The sequence below is a fragment of the Balaenoptera acutorostrata genome, chromosome 21 (assembly GCF_949987535.1).
Source record: "Balaenoptera acutorostrata chromosome 21, mBalAcu1.1, whole genome shotgun sequence".
NCBI lineage: Eukaryota > Metazoa > Chordata > Mammalia > Artiodactyla > Balaenopteridae > Balaenoptera > Balaenoptera acutorostrata.
Window position 1 is genome coordinate 28,046,540 of NC_080084.1, and position 18,442 is coordinate 28,064,981.

The window sequence follows — 18,442 nt, forward strand, 5'->3', positions numbered from 1 at the left end:
CGCCACCAGGGAAGCCCGGGGCTGTTTCTTAATTGTGGGAAAACACGCATCACAGAAAGTCCACCACCTTAACCACTGTTCGGTGCACGGCTTGGTGGCATCCCCACCGTCATCTCCAGAACTTTCTCATCTTCCCAAACTGACTCTGCCCCACTTAACACAACCCCCATCCCAGTCCCTGGACACCCCATCCACTTTGTGTCTCTCAGTTTGATTCCCCTGGTTGCCTCACATAAGTGGGATCACGCAGTGTCTGTCCTTCATTCTGGCTTCTTTCACTAAGTGGACCGTCCTCAGGGCTCAGCCATGTCGTAGCAGGTGCCAGTTTCCTCTCTTTCTAAAGCTGAATGACATTCCGTGGTACGGATGGAGCACAGCTTGTTTATCCATCCCTGGTCAGGGCAGACAGCGTGCTTCACCAGGGCGGGTTCTGGGGCACTGAGGGCCAGTCACGTGGGGGGCAGGCAGAGGGTTAAAGCTGGCACCTCTCCCTCCCCCGCCCCCCCCCCCCGCAGACTTGCCGAGCGCCCCGAGCCGACTCCCACTCTGCAGCCATGGGGGTGTCACAAAATGGCTTGAGCAGCTCTACAGTTCCAAAGTTCTGGAAGTTCTTTCAAAGTTCCAAAATCTCCACCCTGGTAATTACGTTGGTGACAAATGCACTGAAGAAGTGGGAAGACGGTGCAGCGAGAGGGAAATGCCTGGAAAAGCACCAGAAACGCCCACGCCTTTCATACCGTTCAGGATCAGGCCAGCATGTGAAATAAAGGGACTCTGAATTTGGTATTTCTCCTCGAAAAGAAAAACAAAACCGAAATAATAACACTCACTCCCCCCACAAACTCCCCAGATTCCTTTTAGTTTCTGCTCCTGGGTCGTTCTCATCTCCGAGGTGGATTTGACACGTCTGCCGGCCCGGGTCACACTGGCGGGGGGCTCAGCCCCTCTCCCCTTTCGGCACAGATGTGGCACTGTCTCAGGTCCCCCCTCCCGCCCCCCCCCCCACACAGCCCAGGGCGGGACTGACCCCATGATGCTGTACCCAACACGCTGAAATAGAGCCAGCCGGGCACGCACTTTTTTTTTTTTGTCTGCACGTTCTAAATAAAAGACTGAGAAAGAGCGAAAGAAAAAGAGAGGGTGGGAGAGAGGGAGAGCGCCTAGACCACCCTCCCTCACTGCCTAGGGGACCCCCCGCCAACAACACCCCAGAGGCTGCAGCTTCCTCCACCGGATAAAAACTGGCAAACTTGAGTTTTCATGGGGGGGGGATGACTAATGCATTTTTTTCAGTTCTCTTAAAAATCACCCAAGAATTTTGGGTTTTATAGGCACTGACTAATATTTTGCGATGGTCTCGTGGGAGGTGATGTAGGGGTGCTCGAGGGAGCTGGGGCGCCGCAGCAGGCGCTGCTCGAGGGCACGTCCCGCCAGGGGCCTTCGCCCAGCTCAGGGTCGCGCTGATTTCTGAGGCAGATGTTCAAAGCTGTGCGCTAAGCTCCAGAAAGCCCACCCCTCTCTTATCCCCAAAGAAATTCTGCCTGTTCTTTAAGGGCTAGATCGGGGTTCTCTGCTTCTTTAAACTCTCTGCAGCTTCAAGCCAGAAGAGTAAGCCCTGCTTCCCCGGACACACGCTCTGATTTCCTCCGCGACCAGACCAGGGTGCTCTTCGGGGCAGAGACCCTAACCGCCCCCTCGTGCACCGGCAGAGAGCCGGCTGCCGCATAAACCCATCCGGCTGCGAGGTTTGTTTTGTTTTTTGTTTTTTAGGAGGTGTTAAATTCTGATGTTCTGGTGATTTGCACCAGTGTCTTATTTTCCCAACTAATCACAAACCGGTCAAGTGGAGACTGTTTTGTTCAACGTGATAGTATCTATGGTGGCCTGCCTCATCCTCAGTCAAGCTTTGCTGAAAGGAATAAGAGAAATTCATTCAAAAAACCCACCAGTCCTTACAGTGAGAAAAATATTCAACAGTTCAGAGTTAATACCTTTCATTAGTTAATGTTTCCAGAGGAAAAAAAGTCTCAAGATAATTTTTCTCAAACCTGTGACTGATTTCATGCAAAGTTTTGACAACAATTCCTGATTAGCAGCACAACTTGAGTAAAAAAATTTTTAAATGCCAAGCCAGAAAGAAAATATTTTAAAAGTTAATTTATTTTTGGCTGCGTTGGGTCTTCATTGCTGCACGCGGGCTTTCTCTAGTTGCGGCGAGCGGGGGCTACTCTTCGTTGGGGTGCGTGGGTTGCGGTGCGCGGGCTTCTCACCGCTGTGGCTTCTCTTGTTGCAGAGCACGGGTTCTAGGGTGCGGGGGCTCAGTAGTTGTGGTGCATGGGCTTAGCTGCTCTGCAGCATGTGGGATCTTGCCGGACCAGGGATTGAACTCGTGTCCCCTGCATTGGCAGGCGGATTCTTAACCACTGTGCCACCAGGGAAGTCCCCCAGAAAGAAATTTTTAAAAGTTCACTCATCTTACTTAAGACTGAAAGAAAGTGAAAGATCAAATCGTCCAAAGATTCTTAAAGCCCATCTACTTAAAAATATATGGAGTTGTACTAATTCGAGAGGCTTTATATTTCCTATCGTTATAAGGATAAATATATGAACATTATTTTGGTGCAGAAAGATCACTGGAATAACTAACAAAAGATAAGTATCCAAAATACTTAAAGAATATATATATCAGTAAGAATAAACCAAACAACCCAATAGAAAAATGGGCAAAAGTTATGAACAGAAAATTCACAAAAGAGGAACACAATGGCCAAAAGTCATGAAAGGAGGCTCAACCTCCCTGGTAACTTGAGAGATGCAAATTAAGATAAGGATGTTATTTATGTGAAGTTGACAAAGATTAAGTACATCAGTGGTTCTCAAGCGCGGTGATGTTTACCCCAGGGGGGATGTTTGGCAGTGTCTGGGGTCATTTTTGGTTGTCAGAACTAGGGGTGCTGCTGGCACTTGGTGGGTAGAGGCCAGGGATGGGGCTCAACACCCTGCAGCGCACAGGACAGCATCCCCGCAAAGGATTATCCAGCTCCAAACGTTAATGGTGTTGAGATAGGAAACGCTGAGACACACTGAGGGGACGTAGGTCAACCAGGACTTCTGGATGTTGCTGGTGGGAATGTAAACCGGGATAACTTGGGTAGAGGCCAGTTTGATGCTATCTCATGAAGAAACAGACGGCACACCCTGCAACCCCACAATTCCATTTCGAGCTTTATACTTTCGAAAAACTCTCCCACTCCACACAAGGAGACACAGTGAAGCATTGTTTGATAACTGATAATCGGCATATTCTTCAACAGGAGAATGGATGAGTGATGATGTATTCACACAACACAACATTACATTGCATTAAGGTGAGTGAACTACACACACATCCACACGGATAAGTCTCACAAGCACAATGTTGAGAAGACAAAGTGCCAAAAAAGTAAATAACATTAATAGGACATTTTAAATCCCTTGAAATGTTACCTCTTTACCAAAATCCCAATGACATTTCTGTCGAAATAGAAAATCACATCCAAAAATTCACATGGACTCTCAAGGGACCCCAAATGGCCAAACAATCTTAAAAATAACAAAGGTGAAGATGTCATGCTCCCTGACTTCACACATTCCAAAGCTACAGAAATCAGAATGGTGGTGCTGGCACATAGGCAGACGTATAGACCGATTGGATAGAAGACAGAGCTCGGAAATACACCCTCGTATATACTGTCAAAAGGTTTTCAACAAGGGCATCAAGGCCATTCAATGGGGAAAGGACAGTCTTTTCAACAAATGGTGCTGGGAAAACTGGACATCCACTCACAAAAGGATGAAGTTGGATCTTCACCTCATACCATCTACAAAAATTAACTAAAAATGGATCAAGGACCTAAATGTAAAACCTAAAACTATAAAATCTCAGAAAGGAACACAGGACAAAAGCTTCATGGCACTGGATTTGACAATGATTTCTTGGATGTGACACCAAAGGCACAAGTAAAAACAACAACAAAAAATAGACAAATTGGACTTCATCAAAATTAAACAATTTTGTGCATCAAAAGACACTATCAACAGAGTAAAAAGGCAACCCATAGAATGGGAAAAAATATTTGCAAATCACATTAACGGATAAATATTCAGAATATACAGCAAACTCCTATAGCTCAACAACAAAAACACAACCGACCTCTTTTAAAAATGGGCAAAGGACTTGAATAGACATTTCTCCAAAGAAAATGTACAAATAGCCAATAAACACATGAAAAGATGCTCACCTCACACCCACCTGGATGGCAACTATCAACCAAAACAGAAAATAATGTGTTGGCTACAATGTGGAGAAACTGGAACCCTTGTGAACTGTTGGTGGGAATGTTTAAATGGGACAGCAACGTGCAAAACAGTATGGTGGTTCCTCAAAAAATTAAAAATAGAATTACCGTATGATCCAGCAATTCCACTTCTGGGTATATATCCAAAAGAACTGAAAGCAGGGTTTCAAGGAGATATTTGTACACCCAAGTTCATGGCAGCATCATTCACAATAGCTAAACTGTGGAAGCAACGCAAGTGTCACCGACAGTGAATGGATAAACACAATGTGGTCCATCCACACAATGGAATATTATTCAGCTTTAAAAAGGAAGGAAATTCTGACACAGGCTACAACATGGATGAGCCTTGAGAACCTTGTGCTCAGTGAAAATAAGCAAGTCGCAAAGGACAAATATTGCGATTCCACTTACATGAAGTACTTAGAGTAGTTAAATTCTGGACAGAAACCCCAAGGGCTGGGGCAGGGGGAGGGGGAGTTAATGTTTAATGGGGACAGAGTTTTGGTTTTGCAAGATAAAACAAGTTCTGATGATGGATGGTGGTGATGGCTGCACAATATGATTATACTTAGCATCACTGAACTGTACACTGAAAAAAGTTAAGATGGTAAATTTTTTGTGATGTGTATTTTAATACCATTTTTAAGAAGTTAGAAGAAAAAAATTTCAGTCAGAGCAGCTCTGTCATGCTGTTAAACTGTAAGACTTTGGAAAATGGTTCCTTTGCTTTAAAAAATAACAATAATAAAGTTTTGAAAGCCCTGGTATAGATGCTGTCCAAGTTCCCACTCTGTTCTAAGATCCAGTGATTCACCCATCATTTTACAATTTTCTAACTGAACTTCAGAAACTCCAAGATTGAAATTCTCTTTCCAGTGAATTGAATGATTTCACATCAGTTACACAGGACAGATGCGCACTCAGTCACCTCCAGGCTCACAGAGCTTTACCATCAGCTGTTCACATGCCTGTTGACATATCCTTTCACGAGGCTGTGATCCTTGAAGGAGGTGGGTGGGAGAGGCTGTGTGTGCAGGTGAGGACGAGGCAGAGGAGGTGACCGTCTTGTGTCCTCTGAAAACTCACTGCCCCATCTCTCAGGGAGGCCTCTACGTGACCCCCAACATTCATATGATGAAGCCCAACCGCAAGGTGATGGTGTTGGGAGTGGGCACTTTGGGAGGCGATTGGGTCATGAGGGTGGGGCCCCCTGAATGGATTAGTGTCCTGATAAAAAAGGACCTCAGAGAGCCCCCAGCCCCTCCCCCACGTGAGGACACAGCAAGAAGACGGCGTCTGTGAACCAAGAAGTTCTCACCAGTGCCTTGATCCTGGACTCCAGAACCATGAGAAATAAGTGTCTGTTGTTTATAAGCCACCTGCCTATGGAATTTCTGCCGTAGCAGCCTGAATGGACTAAGACAGTCTCTCTTGTATTCTTTTTTGTATTAATTACGTATGTGTCTTCTTATCTCAAGTGAAGAATGTCTTAAGGCTGGTGCCTTCTAAGGCAGATAGATTGCTCTCGTCTCACTCACAGCCCCCAGCACGGCTCAGGTATGCAGTAGGTGCTCACTGTATGTGCAGAGGAAGGATGGCTGGGGCCTCACAGCAGGAGACTGCTCTCCGAGTGGTTTGACTGGCCACGGGGATGGACAGGGGGTCATGCAGAAGTGCTCACAGCTGGCCGCCCACAGGATGTGTGCACGTGGTCCAGCCTCACTAGCCAACCCAGATCACAGATGGGAAAATGGAGGGAAGAGGTCCTCTTGCCTCCTGAGAAATGTCCAGCTCTGAGGCCCCTCACCCCATAACAGAACAGTGACCACCAAGGCCCTCAGGAGCCCCAGCACCCAGCTACCTGCTTTTGGAGCCTTTCTGGGGAAGAAAGTAGGGGGAAGTGGTGACAGTGGCCCTCGGGCTCTCCTGCAGCTGCTGGCTTTTCATTGCTTCAAAGAGCACTTTGGGTTCAGGACCCAGCCACTCCGGGGCTTTAGAAACTCATGCAAGCTGACACATAGGATTGTCAACTTAGCTAAAGAGGAGCCTTTCCCTGAGAGCAGACATGCTGGCCTCTGGACTCTGGCCTCTGTCTCAGGGTCTCTTCCTGGCAAACACATCAGGGAACTTGATTCTGCGAGCCTGAAACTAACGGGAAAAACATTCATATTCCAGCTCAACTCCAGGGCTGCCCGCTTTGTGCAGAGTCCACGGGGCCAGGAGCGCAAGGAACGGGAGAGGTGGAGGTCAGCGGTGTTGCAGCAAGGGTCCCTTTCCAGAGCTGGGCTTGCAGACTGCCCGCGGGACTTGGAAGCCACCATGTTCAAGCCTGTATGTGGTGCCCGAGCTTCCTAACACCTCACATGTAGCTCTGGCGTGAAGGGTGCCTGCAAGCCCGGGGCTGGACCACTAGCTGCCTATCAGGACTTGGCGACCAAAAGAGGAAGGCAGACAGCACCCCTTGACCAGCAGGGATGTTCTTCACCACTTCTCACTCTTCCTGGCACTGGAGGCTCTCGGGGTTCCAAGGCAGTTTCGAGGGTATCGTCCTCAACACCCCATCTCATGGGGACCAGGCTGGGGAGGGGGAGGAGCTGCAGCAGCGGATCCAACACGGTTACTGATCTGGTTCCCAGGAACCTGGGCAACCGAGAACTTAACGGAAATCACAGTAGACAGTAGTGAAATTAATGAACCCAACGGAAATCCCACACTTACCCATAAACACATGCAAAGTCTCCCTGGGAGGCCCCATTACTTTGTTTTGGGCTGAAATTACATCAGCCTACTGTGGTAATCCCAATTAGCATTCTGATTATGGGGTCTAGTTAGTTATGTAATTATCTTTATAATGGAAACAATTCTTAAAAATCAATTTGGTAGATAAGCTCTTTCACAATACGGAGTCAATGGGAGTAAAGCAGAGAAGATAAGGATCCTTATAGTTGAAACAGCAAAGAAGTGACTGCACGGGATCTTGTACCAGAAGGTTCTCAAAATGCTTGGCCATTGTCTTTGTCCAAACCACGTGCACTGTGGGCTGGAAACCGTGAACAGAAATGAGTGGTCTTCCTCCAAGTAGGGCTGGGAGAAGAGCAGGCTGAGAGTCTGTGAGCTGTGAGGTGGCCCTTCGGTTCTGCACCTGTGACGTGGCGAGGCCACGTGTGACTTTATGGGCGTCACGTCCTGTGACTTGGATGCTCCTCACTGCCTTTACTCAATATCTAAGCCCCCCTTCTTCCCTGAAACGGACCCTTTAGCCCCTGTGACCATGAAGCGTCAAGCAAGAGCCAACATATGAAAGATGGAGGAGTAGAAATCCACCAAAAGTTTGGGTTTCTAGTGATGTTGTTGAGGAGATGAACCAGCACAAGCCACCACCTGCTCCTCGACTTCTCCGTGAGACCAGAAGGGTCCACGTGGTTGCAGCTGACACATTTCTACACCTCTATGCTGCCCTCCGCTACTGTAGGATCCAGCAACTCTACTTCTGGGTACTTATCCAAAGAAAACGCAAACACTAGCTTGAAAAGATATATGCACCCCCATGCTCATAGCAGCACTATTTACAATAGCCAAGACATGGAAACAACCTAGGTGTCCACTGAGAGACACACGGATAAAGAAAATATGAGAGACAGATAGATAGATGATAGATAGATTAGATAGATGATAGATAGATGATTAGATAGATGATAGATAGATAAATGGTAGATAGAGATAGATAGATAGATAGATGGTAGATAGATGATAGATAGATAGAGGAACATTGTTTACACATAAAAAACAAGGAAATCCTGCCATCTGCAATGATATAAATGGACCTTGAGGGCATTATGCTAAGTAAAACAAGTCAGACACAGAAAGAGAAATACCATATGATCTCACTTATATGAGGCATCTAAAAAAGTCAAGCTCATGGAAGCAGAGAGTAGCATGGCCGTTGCCAGGGGCTGGGGGGGGGCGGCGATGGGGAGACGTTGGTCAAAGGGCACAAACTTCCAGTTAGAAGGCGAGTAAGTTCTGGGATCTAATGTCCAGCGTGGTGATTGTATGACTAATACTGTACTGTACACTTGCAAGGTGCTAAGAGAGCAGATCTTAAATGTTCTCACCACAGAAAAAAGGTGATGATGTGAGGGCTGGGGGAACTAACTAACCCTAGCGCAGTACTCAGTTCACAGTGTACATGTGTGTATTAAACCATCACACTGTACACCTTAAATTCGCATGTCGTATGTCAATAAAGCTGAAAAGAAAAAATACCCCCTCAAAAAAGATTTACTCCATGGGGTCTAGAAACTGCCATTTCCAGTAGGTGCAGGAGACCTAAGAGCTGGGTCGGGCGGGACGGGTGGAAACAGGCAGGGTGACAAAACATCCACGGCAAGAAGTGTCTCCAGGTCCCTTTGCTGGGATGAAAGCATTCTCCACTCCTGAGGTGCTTGCTTGTGAGTCAGGCCTCACGTGCACCAGCGCCTCAGCAGAGGGAGCTGGGCCCCCAGGAAGAGCAGACGGGGGGCGGGGGGGGGCCAGGGTCAGCAGGAGGCCGGGGGGTGCTGGGGAGCCCCCGAAGGTCCCGGCCTGTGAGGTGGGAGGTGGCAGAGAGCAGAGGGTGGAGAAGCCCCAAGGAGCAGCCCATCTGCTGCAGGAGAGAGCGGGCAGGGGGCTGCGGCAGAAACCCCACGACACGCCCCCTCTCGGTCCTAGAGGCGCAGGTCCGAGATCAGGGCGTCGGCGTGTAGGTGGGGCCTTGTCCAGGTCGTGGACGTCCCCACACGGGGATGGAGAAGACACAGCTCACCCATGTCTGCCATCAGAGCACGGACCCCGTTCACCCGGGCCCCACACTCAAGACCTCACCGCCCCCAAAAGCCCCCCAAAACACATGGGGGTTAGGGTCTCAGATTCATGGATTTGGGGGGATGCACACATTCAGACCTCAGCAGCTGTTACACGTAAGCACCTGGTAAAGTCACAGGTTGACCTCGAGTTTGCAGGTTGGGGGTGATGCACCCCAACTCCATGGGGACAGGAGCTCCCAGGGACCCCGAGATCTCGCGCTCTGTGCCCTATTTTCTGGCTGTTCATCTGTGTCCTTTATCAAATCCTTATCATGTAAGGAGCCAATGGACGTGTTTCCCTGGGTTCTGAGCCCCCAGCACGGGGACATGCGCCCCAGCCTGGGAGCTCCCAAGTCTCCCGTTGCTGGGAGTTTGATGGAGGCTCCATCACGTTACGAGGGTGCGATCCGTCGTTAACTCAATCTCCAGCCCTCTCTTCTCCCTGGAGGACGAGGGTGGGGCTGGAAGCCCCAAGCCTCTGACCGTGGCTTGGTCCTCCTGGTGACCAGCCCTGTCCAGGACCACCGAGAGCTGCCTCGTTTGGACAAACATGCTCCCATCACCCAGGAAACCCCAGGGGGTTTAGGGGCTCTGTGTCAGGAAGTGGGGATAAAGACCAAATACCAGAGCAAAAGATGCTCCTGGCACTTTCATTGCTTAGGAAATCATAGAGGTTTGGAAGCTCTGGCCAGGAGCTGGGCATGAAGAGTAATTATGTGCTTTTTATCATAACATCACAGAAGGTCAGGGGGCTGGTCCAGTGACTGGGGTGCAGTCTGGTCCAGAGCAGAGGCCAGGATGCACGGGAAGATGGGGGTCACCTTCTCCAAAGAACTCTTCCCTGATGACCCAGGTCCCCACCCCCAAAACCAACCAACCAGCCAACCCCCAGCTGGCTTACCCACCACCTCCTGTAAACCAGCTTCCAAAGTTCTCACACGACCGGGATGGCTTCTTACAACAGCTAAGTTCAGGACTTCCTTGGTGGTGCAGTGGTTAAGAATCCTCCTGCCAATGCAGGGGACACGGGTTCGAGTCCTGGTCTGGGAAGATCCCACATGCCGTGGAGCAACAAAGCCCGTGCACCACAACTACTGAGCCTGCGCTCTAGAGCCCATGTGACACAACTACTGAAGCCTGTGTGCCTAGAGCCTGTGCTCTGCAATGAAGAGTAGCCCCTGCTCACCTCAACTAGAGAAAGCCCGCATGCAGCAACAAAGACCCAACGCAGCCAAAAATAAATAAATAAATAAATAAAAAGAACAGCTAGTTCTACTAAATGTCTCACTTCTGATTAGCGGATTATCTTAACCCCAAAAGCTGCTACCAAGAAAGAGAAATTCACTTCACAGCCTGGACCTGAAGTTACAAGAAAGGGCTTTGTAATCGTAAGGCCTCTTCTCATAAACATCACAAATGGATTCAAAACCAAACTGCGTTTACATGTTGAAAACCCAATGTTTCAAGTTTCCTGCTCACGAAACAATTCTCAAAAGGCGACTTTTCAGATGCACAAAGCCTGAGCCCGGCTGAGGTCGATTTCTGAGTCCTGACTGCGAGGGCGGCCTCACAACTCGGGGGCCCTGGGCCCCTCCTCCTCAGGCCACAGTGCTGGTGGATGGCCAGTATCTTCAGAGGCAAAATGATAAACCACAGTCTCCTAGGTGGTAGGACTGGAAATGAACTAAGACTCCATCTCGCACACAATTTACTCACGAGAGCCCGGGGCCCAGAGGCCAAGGGGTACAGGCTTTGACTCTGGCCTGCAGTCCCAGGGTCCCCGCTCCCAAACCCCTTTCCGCGAAAGGAGGGCAGAGCGGGGCCCACCTCCCAGCGGGGCTGAGATGACCCGCGAGGGGTTTGGCCGCTGACCCCGTCCTGCTCATGTCCTCCAAGCTCAGGAACTGTCTTGTTACTGTTGGGGGTTGAATGGTGTCCCTCAAAGCTGTGGGGATACTGCACCCGCACCGTGAACGTGACCCTACGCGGGGAGGGGTCTTTACACCTGCGCTCGAGTTAGAGGGGGTCCTGGCGGCGGGTCCTAATCCAGTGACGGGCGGACAGCGACACAGGGAGCGGGGGCGGGGAGGGGTCTGCGGCCGACAGCCCCCGGGAAGGCCCCCTGCCGGCACCGTGACCCCCGGACCCCGGCCTCCAGAGCAGAGGCAGAGAGACCGCACGCTCCCGCGTGGGCCCCGCCCGCAGGGCCGTGTCCGGTCCCAGCAACACGCTTGGCGAACACGCTTGGCGAACACCCGGGGCGCTCGGCCACCGCCCGGGAGGTAACACACAGCGACACACCTGGGCCCGAGGCGCCCGCGCGGCCCCGACGCCTTGTTAATCTTTCCTCCCGCAGAAAAGTCACCTGGTCCCCAGGACATGGCCCTCCCGGCACTGATTGGCGTCCAGGACACCCGCACAGATTCTGTCCCCTTCATCCGGCCCAAGGACGGAGCCCTGGGCTCAGTCCCACAGGCGTCCGTGTGGACTGCGCACCGGGGCTCCGAGCGCCCTGCCCGCACGCAGCGCTCGGCGATGAGGCGACTTTGCACCCGCGCTCCTGCTTCTGCAGCCAGTCACTGTGGTCCGCAGGGGCTCCAGCCTCCCTCCCTCCCCAGGTGCTGACACCCGCGGAGCCGCCGGGCTGGCCGCACCCTCCTGAGGCCCCCCGGAGCCCCGGCACGGTGCGCATACCCACGGTCTGGGTCCTCCCGCTCCCCCCACGAAGAATCACCCATCAGGCTCGAGGCCGAAGGAAACCAGCACGTGTCTCCCCAGAGGGCCTCTGTGACACAACTTCACTTTGAGCTGAAGCTGATTAAGGAGCAGCAAAGGCAGGGAAAGCTCTCTTCTCTCCCAGCCCCCCACCCCGTGTCCCCCTCCAGGAGGGTTGCACGCTCACCTCCACCCGAGACTCAGCCCAGAGCCTGCGCCGGAGCCCCTTCACCCACTCACCCACCCACCACCGTTCCCACCCTCGGAAGCTACACGCTGTCCCCCTGCTGTCACTTCTCTGCCTGTCTCGTTCCGGGTGAAAGACGTGACACAGGCCGAGCTCTCCCAGGGACTCACCTCTGGGCCCAGGCGCTCGCGGGCATCTCACAGGCTCATAAATGCGCTCTCCTCCTGGAACCCGGCTCCATCTAGGGCCCGGCCGGGGCTCCACCCCCGCTCGTTTCCACCCTGGCGTCTCTGTGGCTTGGTCACCTTGCTCCCTCTTCCAAGCTGAAAACTTCAATCTATCTTATTGGATAAAACAGCTTCCTAGAAGAACTGAAACAGAGACACAGGAAGCGACGGTTTGAAAAGCACTTTGCACTAAGAATTTAATTCAGAGCCTCTGGGCTACAGCTCGGCATACACGAAATATCAAATAACCCGCCCGCCGTGGGTGTGGTGGGGGGTCATCGCATGAGCCGAAGGGGCTACCGCAAAAGTGACCCAGGCGCTGGGCTTAGAAATAACCCCAGCTCTGAATTCCTTGGCTGTCTGCCCCTAATTACATGTCCTATTTCTTGACCCTACGTTTCCGGCTGAGGTTCCAGGACGCTTAGAAGAACGCTGATAAGTAACATCTGAGGAGCACGTCCTCTGTGCCTCGGCCGGGAAGCCCTCTGAGCCCCTTTGTAGGACGAGCCCGAGTGGCCGTCCTGGACACAGAGGAGGAGGTGCAGAGCTGGGCGTTTAGTCACAGATTCTTGAACGATGCTCCACGTAAACGAAGAGCCTGTACAGGGTGGGGGCTCACGAAATGGGGGCAGATGCTCTCTTTTAATACCAGAAACGTGAATTCTTTGTATTTCAGCTGAGCTTTTCATTCCCAGTCCCTCCCAGCAGCCGCTGACAGGCAGCCCCTCGGGCGCAGGCTCTAAGGCACGTCCCGCCCTGGTCGGCACCCAGCCTGCCCCTCCCCGCCCCTCCCCGCCCCCTCCCCGCCCCCTCCCGGCTCCCAAGCCCCAGCCAGACACCCTGGTCAGGGTGACTTGCCTCCTTCCATGGAAGCCCCCCACCTTTGAAGTAACGTGTGCAAACATACTAGATATGTGACTGGTTCTCTCTACATGATGTTTTCTTGCTTGTGATCCTGAAAAACTACCAAACCCAAGAAACGAGCGTGAACGAGGTTTCTCCATAGAAGAGATTCGCTCTCCTCTTGTGAGTGTAAACAGAGCACGTGATTTGTGAGCTCCATGGAATTGGTGCTCTGCAGCCTTCATTCCATCCTGGCCTCTATTTCCGGTATTTGGTTTCATTTTGTTTGTGATGACAGTGAAGGGTGAGGAAGGCCGCCAGGGAGGAGGAGGCCCCAGGGAAGAGGGCGAGGCACCCAGGACAGAACCCTCGCCCCATCTGGCCACTGGTTCCTTGGGAACAGGACAGGATCTTTTCTTTCACTTTGGGTGTGGCTGGGACTGAAGTCCTTGCAATCTGATCTTGACAAAAGCCAATAAAAGCTTAATACAGTTCACATTTTAAAGTACCGGAAATTGTGTTATTTTTACTTTTCTTAAAAATCCCAGTTTTGTTTCAACCAAGATTTCAAAGTAAGTGCTTCCAGGGTCAGGAGTGAGCGTTTGAGGGAAATGTGAAACTGCACAAAGCCCTGCAGGACAGTCCATTCACTTCTTCCACCGTGCTCAGGGTCTGCCCTGCCCCTGTCACCGTTGTCACTCCCCCCGAGGCCACCCCAGCTCCTCGCTTCTGGGTGTGGCTGACGTTTCCTCAACCCCCGGCAGGGGAGGCAGGGGACGAACATCTGCTCCAGTCTGTGATTTTACATTAAAACAGATACACTGCTGGACGCTGGTGGGCCATCTGCTGGAGCCTGACCGAGAGTTCAGTTTCAAGTTTCCTGGAATTAATTCTTGTGAAGGAAAGAGTCCTCAGCACGGTCTAAATGTGTTTGTAGTTGACAGTGACAAAAAGGATGGGCTGCTCAGTACGTCCCTTGGGTAAATGTAACAGGGTTGACAGGCATCATTTTCAAAATTTAAAATTAAAAAAACAAAGAAGAAACCCCCAAGTCTAATCTTGGAGGAAATGGATGCAAAGCACCGTTACATTTACATACAATTATAACTTGATGGCTTTAATTACTTGGTAAAAGGTTAATAGTTTGTACCCTAAAGCATCCTACAAGACCTTTTTTCAAAGATTATTCAAACGATAATTTAATAATATTGTCTGATTAATTGTACAGGGAGGGTGTCGTGTCTGCACTTTTTTTTAAAAAAAAATAAATTTGTTTATTTATTTTTTGGCTGCGTTGGGTCTTTGTTGCTGCGCGTGGGCTTTCGCTAGTTGCAGCGAGCGGGGCTACTCTTCCTTGTGGTGTGTGGGCTTCTCATTGCAGTGGCTTCTCTTGTTGCGGAGCACGGGCTCTAGGCACGTGGGCTTCAGTAGTGTTGGCCCGCTGGCTTTAGAGCACAGGCTCAGTACTTGTGGCGCACAGGCTTAGTTCCTCCGCGGCATGTGGGATCTTCCTGGACCAGGGCTCGAACCCGTGTCCCCTGCATTGGCAGGCGGATTCTTAACCACTGCGCCACCAAGGAAGCCCTCTGCACTTGTTTTAATTCCATCAAGGGAGCCGCAGCCTCTCACCTCCTGGCCTTTGCTGACCTAATTCCTACCCTCTCATGGGGGAGGCCTTCCCTCCTGTTTCTGATCCCCACGCCCTCCCCTGCGAGGCTCCCCCGGTCCTGCCCTCATCCCGTCAGAACGATCTGCACAAAGCCTCACTCATCTCTCTGACAGCGCTGACTCCTGCTTTTCCAAGAGGCTCCCCTTGTAGTTTGGTTTTCCCAGAAGATATATTACTTTTACCTTAAGTTTCTGTGTTTTGCCCGAAGTCCTCTGGGCTTCTTGAAAGGCTTTCAGGGAATGCTGGGCGGTGCAGACTTACTGCCCAGGACCCCACGGCCAGCCCACCCCCCACCCCAGGAGAGCCCAGGAGGAGCCAGGAGACCCGGGGGCAGAACACGCCTCCCCCCAGCCCCCAGCACTGGCCTCTTCGGCCCGAGGGCCATTGTGAGCTGAAGGCGACTGGGGAGCAGCGGCTCCCCGCCCCCACTTTTCTAGAAGCAGGACAGAAATGTCCACTTGTAATGTGTCTTCCACCCCCGTAGCAGGAAGAGGATGCCTCCTAGACTCTTCATCCCCTGAGACACATCCAGACTCTCACCAGCCCAGGGAGGCACAGAGGAATCTACACGGCAAACCTACGCCCTCCTTATCTGCACTCGTTTCCCCATAGGCTCACCGTCCCAGGTTGCTGCCCTTTCCTTGTCTTGTCACTTCTCTGCAAATCCCCTGTTCTTTGTTCAAATGAGTCGAGTTCTAACCACCCCTCTGAGCTCCTCACCGCTGGGTTTTCCTGAGTGTGTGTGTGTCTGCGTATGTGCATGTGTGCACGCATGTGTGTGTCTCTCTGCGCATCTGCGTGCATCTGTGTGTGTGAGTGTGCATGTATCTGTGTGCATGTTTGTGTCTGTGTGTGTCTGTGTGTGCATGTGTCTGTATGTGTATCTGTGTGCGTGCGTGTCTGTGTGTGCGTGTGTGTCTGTGTGTGTGTGCGCGTCTGTGTCTGTATGTGTGTGCGTGCGTGTCTGTGTGTCTGCGTGCATGTCTCTGTGTGTGTACGTGTGTCTGTGCGTGCGCGTGTCAGTGTACATGTCTCTGTGTGTGTGTGCACGTGCATGTCTGTGTGCATGTGTGTCTGTGTGTACGTGTGTGTGCCTGCGTGTGTACATGTGTGTCTGTGTGTGCATATCTGTGTGCGTGTGCATGTGCACGTGGGTGTCTGTGTGTGTGTCTGTGCGTGCGTGTCTGTGCATGTGTCTGTGTGTGTGTGTGCATGTGTCTCTGTGTGCGTGCATGTGTGTGTTTGTGCGTGCATGCACGTGTGTGTGAGTATGTGTGTTTGTGAGTGTATGTGTGTGTGATCACCTCTTAGGAGACTCTTTTTGTTTCCTCTTGTCAATCTGTCTTTTGCAGGTTTAACTTCCGGGCCCCAGCGCAGAACCCGGGAGCCGAGAGGAAAAGCTTTTTCCCTCCCCTGCATCCTCAACAAGCACTTCCTGGACACCGGGGGTCCTCGTGAAGGCCTGGGGGGCATGAACGTGTAAGACCGAGTGTCCTCCAGAGACCAGGCTCAGGCTGCACCTGCAGCCCCGGCGCTGCCCCTCTGCCCACGGATGAGCTGGTCCACAGGGCACGCTGGCTGCTGGGTCCCCGGACACGACTCCAGCTCTTCCTGGCTCTCTCGGCCACCCACACCCACCCATGTCCCCTGCGTCCCCTCCCCTCCGACAAGGCCCCTCCCAGGCTCTGCCACAGGGCTAACACAGAGCAAGGGCAGGAAAAATCTCTGGGGCACAAAGCAAACCTCTGCAAGTTGGGAGAGAGGGGAAAGCAGAAGACAAACTGCTGAGAAAACTCAGGAACGATACCACCTGCCCCAGGACACAGCTCGGCTGAAGCCACCCAGCTTGTGTGGGGTCTCCGGAGCGTCTCACCAAGATGTCTCTGCAACGTCTGACTTCTTCCCTCTTGTTCATGTACTGAAATGTGGGTCCCTGAGTCCCCTTTTCAATGCCGATTAGTAATTTTATGAATAAAGGTTGATTTTTTCCTAATTCAAAATGGTACATGCATAGATAACATACATCTTATAAAAAAAAAGAAAATGCATATTGAAAACATGAGTGGCATCTGATGGAACATATTTTAAAGAGTCAACAATTTGCCAACTTGGCCGATGTGGTGTTTTAATTCCCGCTAGTTACAGATTCCCTTCAGGCACGGTCACATCAGGCCGCTGAGAAGGCTGCAAACCAGGAAACCAGACACCATCTGCTCTCTGTGCTCCCAGGCTGTCCCTGCAGAGCCTGGGCTGCAGCTGGGCCTCGGCGTGAGCCCTGGTCTGAGGCACACGTGTACGTTCTCAGGAAGAGAAGCAGCACGGGCTCTGCTATTCGTCTTGGCCTAGATTTTCTAACAGATTAGGCCTTTGTGTCTCTAGACAGGAGACTGCACTCTGTGACTTACAGTAATAAATTCTATTTTATTCTCACATTCACACATCCCAAAGCTGCAGGCATGCTGTAAGTGAATCAAACACAGCAAATAATAATTAAGCCTGCAGAGAAATTTATGTGTGTATTAGCATAGCCAGGAGTCTCGGAATCTTTTGACATTTAAAAAATCTAATATGAATTTCGTTAGTTTTCTTTTGCCCTTCGCTCACATGGACTTCAAGTTTTACAAAGTGCGGATTTCATGTTTCAAATTATGAGTGCTCTGGTGTACCAAATACCCACCTACATTGAGTAGCTCACTCTTTTCTTTGTTGAGGTTGGTTGTCTGGTTGTGGCGTTTGTTGTGTGGTTGGTTGCATATTTGCTTGTGTGGTTGGCTGGTTGTACAGCTGGCTGGTTGGTTGTGTGACTGGCTGGTTGAGTGGCTGTGTTGTTGGTTGGTTTAGTTGGTTGTGTGGTTGATTGGTTGTGTGATTGGCTGGTTGAATGGCTGTGTTGTTGGGTGGTTTAGTTGGTTGTGCGGTTGATTGGTTGTGTGATTGGCTGGTTGAGTGGCTGTGTTGTTGGTTGGTTTAGTTGGTTGTGTGGTTGGTTGGTTGTGTGATTGGCTGGTTGAGTGTTTGATTGGCTAGTTGAGTGGCTGTGTTGTTGGTTGGTTTAGTTGGTTGTATGGTTGGTTGGTTGTGTGATTGGCTGGTTGAGTGGCTGTGTTATTGGTTGGTTTAGCTGGTTGTGTGGTTGGTTGGTTGCTCCTTTGTTTCTAGGACCCCAGCTGCTGAATTAATCATGCTGCTCACTTTACCCCACACGACCACTCCTGCTCTGTGTGAGCTCTCTGGCTATTGTCATTCATCCTCTTTTCCCCACTCCCTCTCCCCTCTCTACCATGTGTCTTTTTACTTGAATACATTCTTGCAAAATTTCTACTATTGTTTTACGAGCATGCATTTTTATGAACACGTTTCTTACTTTTCCTCTTAGCACTCCACCTGTGAGGCTACAGGTCCATCTGATTTGTCGCTTTCAACACGCACACTATGGCCTGGTCTGTAGGTGGAGACCAAGCAGCCTCCTGCTTGCAGCCACCGCCAGCAGCGCTGAAGGGGGATCTTTGTGCATGAGCTCAAGGACCCACGTGAACCTCCCTGAGTGACGTGCCCAAAGGCAGAGTGGCAGAGTCATAAGTGAGGCCTGTGCTTGATTAAAGTAGTGCTTGGACCCT

General features: G+C 51.1%; 1 long non-coding RNA gene across 1 annotated transcript in view; it reads right to left on the reverse strand.

Annotated features, from left to right (window-relative positions):
* Positions 1–18,442, reverse strand: part of LOC130706073 (uncharacterized) — a 64,387-nt gene that overhangs the window by 43,496 nt on the left and 2,449 nt on the right. The window contains exon 2 of the long non-coding RNA XR_009006462.1: positions 12,257–12,457. This is a non-coding gene — a long non-coding RNA (uncharacterized LOC130706073). The remainder of the gene's footprint in view (positions 1–12,256; positions 12,458–18,442) is intronic.